Source organism: Cnephaeus nilssonii, assembly GCF_951640355.1.
Source record: "Cnephaeus nilssonii genome assembly, chromosome: 4".
NCBI classification, from domain to species: Eukaryota; Metazoa; Chordata; class Mammalia; order Chiroptera; family Vespertilionidae; genus Cnephaeus; species Cnephaeus nilssonii.
This window is the reverse complement of record NC_137075.1, coordinates 7,387,017-7,394,350: the sequence shown is the minus strand read 5'-3', so window position 1 is coordinate 7,394,350 and position 7,334 is coordinate 7,387,017. Positions and strand designations below refer to the sequence as shown.

The following is a 7,334-nucleotide window of genomic DNA, read 5'->3' as shown; positions in this document are numbered from 1 at the left end:
CCACAGGATGCCTCTGTGAGCCACCATGGGGTGCACGCGAATTCAACCAAGGGCACAGCAGCAAAAACTGAGTCTTCCCACTTCACAGCTGCCGACCTCAGGACACCACAGTCATGTTTTCCAGCACGCAGGCCTCCTGAGCCCACCGCCCCAAAGGCGACTCTTCGGTGCCTCTGTCAGCCGCCGCTGGGCGCACTCATATCCAAACAAGGGTGCACAGCCCCGGCTATAGAAATTCGGACTCTCCCCCGCAGCCCCAAATCTGGCTGTCCGCCCACAGACACCTCGGTCATGCGGCTTCAACGTGAAGGCCACACTGAGTGCGCCGCCCTGGCAGATGGCTCCTGGGTGTCTCTGTGAGCCACCACTGGGCATGCACGAATCCAACCAAGTACGCAAGGCCCCGGCAGCAAAAACTGAGTCTTCCCACCCCACAGCTGCTAACCTCTGGACATTGTAGTCGTGCCTTTCTGGAGCGCAGGCCTCCTGAGCCCCACCACCACAACAGACAGCTCCTGGGGGCCTCTGTGAGCCCCCGCTGGGCATGAGCGATTTCAACCAAGGGTGCAAGGCAGCAAAAATTTGGACATTCCCCGCCCCGGCTGCTGACCTCTGGACACTGCAATTACGCCTTTCCAACACGCAGGGCTACTGAGTCTGCTGCCCCTATAGGTGGCTCCAGGGTGCCTCCTTGTAAGAATTTTAAAGGCTGCTAGAGAGAGACAGTAGTTACCTACAAGGGATCTCCCATTAGAATATCAACTGATTTCTCAACAGAAACACACCAGGCCAGAGGGGAATGGAATGAAATATACAAAGTGATGCAAAGCAAGGGACTGAATCCAAGAATACTATACCCAGCAAGGCTATCATTCAAAATTGAAGGTGGAATCAGGAGCGTTAGAGTCATAAAAGGGCTAAGAGAGTATTACCACCAAGCCAGCAATGCAAGAAATGCTAAAGGGACTGCTGTAAAAAGAAGAAACAGAAAGACAAGAAGGAACACAAACATTAAGAATAAAAATGATGACAAACAAGTACTTATCAATAATAACATTAAATGTAAATGGATTAAATGCTCCAATCAAAAGACATAGGGTAGCTAAATGGATAAGAAAACATGACCCATATATTTGCTGTCTGCAAGAGACCCACCTCAGAACAAGGAATTCACATAGACCAGTGGTTCTCAACCTTTCTAATGCTGCGACCCTTTAATACAGTTCCTCATGTTGTGGTGGCCCCCCAACCATAAAATTATTTTCGTTGCTACATCATAACTGTAATTTTGCTACTGTTATGAATCGTAATGAAAATATCTGTGTTTTCCGAAGGAGAAAAATGCTGGGGTTGCAATACTTATATCTGACAAAATAGACCTCAAAGTAAAGGCCATAACAAGAGATAAGGAAGACCACTTCATAATACTAAAGGGAGCAATTCAAAAAGAGGATATAACTCTGGTAAACATATATGCACCCAATATAGGAGCACCCAAATACATTTAAAAAACTTCAGGAAGAGATCAAGGGAGAGATCAATAGCAATACAATCATAGTAGGGGACTTTAATACCCCACTGACACCACTGGACAAATCCTCTAAACAAAAATCACCAAAGAAACAGCAACCCTAAATGAATCACTAGATCAGATGGACTTAATTGACATCTTCAGCACATTTCACCCCAAAGCTACAGAATATACATTCTTCTCAAGTGCACACGGGACATTTTCAAAGCTAGACCACATATTAAGAAACAGGCAAAGTCTCTTCAAATTCAAGAAGATAGAAATCATAACAAGCTTCTTCTCAGATCATAATGGCATAAAACTAGAAATCAACTACAATAAAAACAATGAAAAAAATCAAACACTTGGAGGCTAAATAGTATGCAATTATACAATGATTGGGTTACCAAAGAGATCAAAGAAGAAGTAAAAAGCATCCTGGAAACAAAAGACAATGAAAACACAACAATCCAAAATCTATGGGACACAATGAAAGCAGTCCTTAGAGGGAAGTTCATAGCCCTACAGGACTACCTCAAAAAACAAGAAAAAATGGTAATAAATTATCTAACCTTGCAACTTAAAGAATTAGAAAGAGAGCAACAAGAAAAACCCACAGTAACCAGAAGGAAGGCAATAATAAAGATCAGAGAAGAAATAAACGACATAGAGACAAAAGAAACAATACAAAAGATCAAAGAAACCAAGAGCTGGTTCTTTCAAAGGATAAACAAGATTGATGAACCCCTAGCCAGGCTCACCAAGAAACAAAGAGAGAGGACCCAATAGACATAAATCAGAAATGAAAGAGGTGAAGTAACAACTGACCCCACAGATATACAAAGGATTGTAAAAAAAGTACTACAAACAACTCTACTCAAACAAACTGGACAACTTCAATGAAATGGACACATTCCTAGAAAAATACAATCTTCCAAAACTCAATCAGGAAGATTCAAAAAACCTGAATAGGCCAGTAACTACTGATGAAATTGAAACAGTAATCGAAAAGCTTCCAGCAAACAAAAGCCCTGGACCAGACGGTTTCACAGGGGAGTTTTACCAAACATTCAAAGAAGAACTAAAACCAATCCTTCTCAGAGTTTTCAAAAAATTCAAGACGAAGGCACACTTCCAAACTCTTTCTATGAAGCCAGCATTACCCTAATCCCAAAACCAGATAAAGACACCACAAAGAAAGAGAATTACAGGCCAAAGAAAGATGAACATAAATGCTAAAATCCTCAACAAAATTCTAGTAAACCGGATCCAGCATTACATTAGAAAGATCATACATCATGACCAAGTGGTATTTATTCTAGGAATGGAAAGCTGGTACAATATCTGCAAATCAATAAACGTGATACATCACATAAACAAATTGAGAGACAAAAATCACATAATCATATCAATTGATGCAGAAAAGGCATTTGACAAAGTCCAACAGCCTTTTCTGATAAAAATGCTCAGCAAAGTGGGAATAGAGAGATCATACCTCAACATATATATGACAAACCTACAGCCAACATCATACTCAATGGGCAAAAACTAAAACCATTCCCCCTAAGAACAGGAATAAGACAGGGATGCCCACTTTCATCACTCTTGTTCAACATAGTACTGAAAGTGCTAGCCACAGCAATCAGACAAGAAGAAGAAATAGCATCCAAGTTGGAAAAGAAGAAGTAAAATTGTCATTATTCGCAGATGATATAATACTGTAAATAGAAAACCCTAAAGACTCCATCAAAATTTATTACACTTAATAAATGAATTTGGCAATGTAGTAGGATAAAAATTAACATCCAGAAATCATTTTTATACATCAATAGTGAAATTACAGAAAGAGAGATTAAAAAAACAATCCCATTTACCATTGCACACACACAAAAAAATTAAGATACCTAGGAATAAACTTAATTAAGGAGGTAAAAGACCTCTACTCAGAAAACTACAGGATGTTGAAAAAAGAAATAGAGGAAGATATAAATAGATGGAAGAACATACCGTATTCATGGATTGGTAGAATCAACATCATTAAAATGTCCATACTACCCACTCCCCATTAAAATGCCAATGGCATATTTCACAGACCTAGAATGAACTCTCCAAAAATTCAACTGAAATAAAAAAAAGACCCCGAATAGCTGCAGCAATCCTGAGAAAGAAGAACAAAGTAGGTGGGATTTCAATACCAGATATCAAGCTGTATTACAAAGTCACTGTTCTCGAAACTGCCTGGTACTGGCATAAGAACAGACATACAGACCAATGGAATAAAATAGAGAATCCAGAAATTGACCCAAACCACTATGCTCATTAATATTTGACAAAGATGGCAAGAGCATGCAATAGAGTTGAGACAGTTTCTTCAATAAATGGTGTTGGGAAAATTGGACAGATACATGCAAAAAAATGAAACTAGACCACCAACTTACACCATACACAAAAATAAACTCAAAATGAATAAAGATGGGATTAAATGTAAGATGGGAAAACATAAAAATCTTAGAGGAATCCACAGGCAGCAAAATCTCAGACATATGCTGAAGCAGTAGCTTCACTGATACAGCTCCTAGGGCAATGAAAACTAAAGAGAAAATAAACAAATGGGACTACATCAAAATAAAAAGCTTCTGTACAACAAAAGAAAGCATCAACAAAACAACAATAAAGCCCACTGCATGGGAGAACATATTTGCCAATGTTATCTCCTATAAAGGTTTAATCTGCAACATTTACAGGGAACTCATACAACTTAACAAAAGGAAGACAAACAACCCAATAAAAAAATGGGCAATGGACTCAAATAGATACTTTTCAAAAGAGGACATAAGGAAGACCAAGAGACATATGAAAACATGCTCAAAGTCACTAATCATCTGAGAGATGCAAATCAAAACGACAATGAGGAACCACCTCACACCTGTCAGAATGGCTATCATCAACAAATCAACAAATGACAAGTGCTGGTGAGGATGCGCAGAAAAAGGAACCCTCGTGCACTGCTGGTGGGAATGCAGACTGGTGCAGCCACTGTGAACAGTATGGAGTTTCCTCAAAAAACTAAAAATGGAACTGCCATTTGACCCAGTGATCCCACTTCTAGGAATACACTGAGTGGCCAGATTATTATGATCTCTGAATGCATAATAATCTGGCCACTCAGTGTATATCCTATATAATAAAAGGCTAATATCCAAATTGTCCCTTCCACCAGCAGGCAGGCCGGCCAACCGCCCATGTCCCCACCCCCTGGCCAGGCTGGCCAAACCCCACCCATGCATGAATTCATGCACCGGACCTCTAATATATATATACTGAGTGGCCATATTATGATCATAATAATCTGGCCACTCAGTGTATATCCCAAGAAACTAGAAACACCAATCAGAAAGGATATATGCACCCCTATGTTCATAGCAGCACAATTTACAATAACTGAGATTTGGGAACAGCCTAAGTGCCCATCAGCAGCTGAGTGGATTAGAAAACTGTGGTGCATCTACACAATGGAATGCTATGCTGCTGTAAAAAGGAAGGAACTCTTACCGTTTGCAACAGCATGAATGGAGCTGGAGAGCATTATGCTAACTGAAATAAGTCAGTCAGAGAAAGATAAATATCACATGATCTCATTCATTTGTGGATTATAATGAACAACATAAACTGATGAACAAAAACAGATCCAGAGACAGAGAAGCATTGATCAGATGCTCAAACCTCAGAGGGATGGTATGGAAGGGTGGGTGTAAGGGGTAGAGGTCAACCAAAGACTTGTATTCATGCATATAAGCATAACCAATGGACATAGACACCAGGGGGGTGAGGGCATGAATGGGAGTGGGGTGGGAGGCAATGGGGGGATAAGGACACATATGTAACACCTTAATCAATAAAAAAATGCTATAAAAAAGAATATGGAGAGGATTACAGGAGTAAAAATGAGCCAAGATTATATATATATATATATATATATATATATATATATATATATATATATATATATATATATGTGTGTGTGTGTGTGTGTGTGTGTGTGTATTAATTATATATATTTACAAACTGAACAAAGGATTTGCATCAACAGATGAGGATAGTGTTTACATTATTAAAAACAGCATTTTCTAAAGGAAATAATATTTACTAAAGGAAATATAATAGGATAAAGTAGAATAATAAAAAAGTATCTTTATTCTGCTAAAAGACCATATTAAAATAGACTAAAATAATAGGAAGTAAATTTGGGGACAAAGTGAGTCTTTTGAGTAGAGATAGAAGCAGATAACCAGCAATGTTTCTGCTTGAACAGTCCCTAAGAACACCAGTCTCTGGAGAACAGGACAGCATCACTGAGGACAAGACAGACAAGTGTTTTTATAGATAGCCCTGGCAAAACTGGGAGATTATCATAAGGGCCTTTGCTGGAGGCTAAGTCCAGCAGGTCATAATAGATGGGAGAAGTCCTCAACAGGTTTAATGGACATATTCAGCAGGGCTGAAAATCTGCATGTTATAACCTGCAGCTGGAACAGCCGAAGGCAATTCCCCTAACCCAGTGGTCGGCAAACTCATTAGTCAACAGAGCCAAATATCAACAGTATAATGATTGAAATTTCTTTTTTTAATTTTTATTAAGGTATTATATGTGTACATATCTTACCATTGTCCTCCCATCCCACTCCCATACTTGCCCTCACCCCCCAGAGTTTTGCGTCCATTGGTTATGCTTATATGCATGCATACAAGTCCTTCGGTTGATCTCTTATCTCCCCCACCTCTCCCTAACCTTCCCCCTGTAATTTGACAGTCTGTTTGATGCTTTACTGTCTCTGTATCTATCTTTTTGTTCATCAGTTTATAATGTTCTTTATTATCCATAAATGAGTGAGATCATGTGGTATTTTTCTTTCATTGCCTGGCTTATTTCACTTAGCATAATGTTCTCCAATTCCATCCAGGTTGCCGCAAATGATGAGAATTCCTTCTTTTTTATGGCAGCATAGTATTCCATTGTGTAGATGTACCACAGTTTTCTGATCCAGTCATCTGTTGATGGGCACCTAGGCTGTTTCCAAATCTTAGCTATTGTAAATTGTGCTGCTATGAACATAGGGGTGCATATATCCTTTCTGATTGGTGTTTCTAGTTTCTTCGGATATATTCCCAGGAGTGGGATTACTGGGTCAAATGGGAGTTCCATTTTCAGTTTTTTTGAGGAAACTCCATACTGTTCTCCACAGTGGCTGCACCAGTCTGCATTCCCACCAGCAGTGCACGAGGGTTCCTTTTTCTCCGCATCCTCGCCAACACTTGTCGTTTGTTGATTTGTTGATGATAGCCATTCTGACAGGTGTGAGATGGTACCACATTGTCGTTTTGATTTGCATTTCTCGGATAATTAGTGACTTTGAGCATGTTTTCATATGTCTCTTGGCCTTCCTTCTGTCTTCTTTTGAAAAGATTCTATTTAGGTCCATTGCCCATTTTTTTAATTGGATCATTTATCTTCCTTTTATTAAGTTGCATAAGCTGCCTGTAGATGTTGGAGATTAAACCTTTATCAGTGATAGCATTTGCAAATATGTTCTCCCATGCAGTGGGCTTTCTTGTTGTTTTGTTGATGGTTTCTTTTGCTGTAAAAAAGCTTTTTATTTTTTTATTTTTATTTTTTAAATATATTTTATTGATTTTTTACAGAGAGGAAGGGAGAGGGATAGAGAGTTAGAAACATCGATCAGCTGCCTCCTGCACACCCCCTACTGGGGATGTGCCCGCAACCAAGGTACATGCCCTTGACCGGAATCGAACCTGGGACCTTTCA

General features: G+C 39.4%; 1 pseudogene across 1 annotated transcript in view; it reads left to right on the top strand.

Moving 5' to 3' along the window:
• The first annotated feature begins 291 nt into the window (after positions 1–291).
• Positions 292–7,334, top strand: part of LOC307097596 (small ribosomal subunit protein uS11-like) — a 57,743-nt pseudogene continuing 50,700 nt past the window's right edge. Inside the window, exon 1 of the transcript in view lies at positions 292–356. The product of the transcript in view is annotated as a small ribosomal subunit protein uS11-like (transcript). The remainder of the gene's footprint in view (positions 357–7,334) is intronic.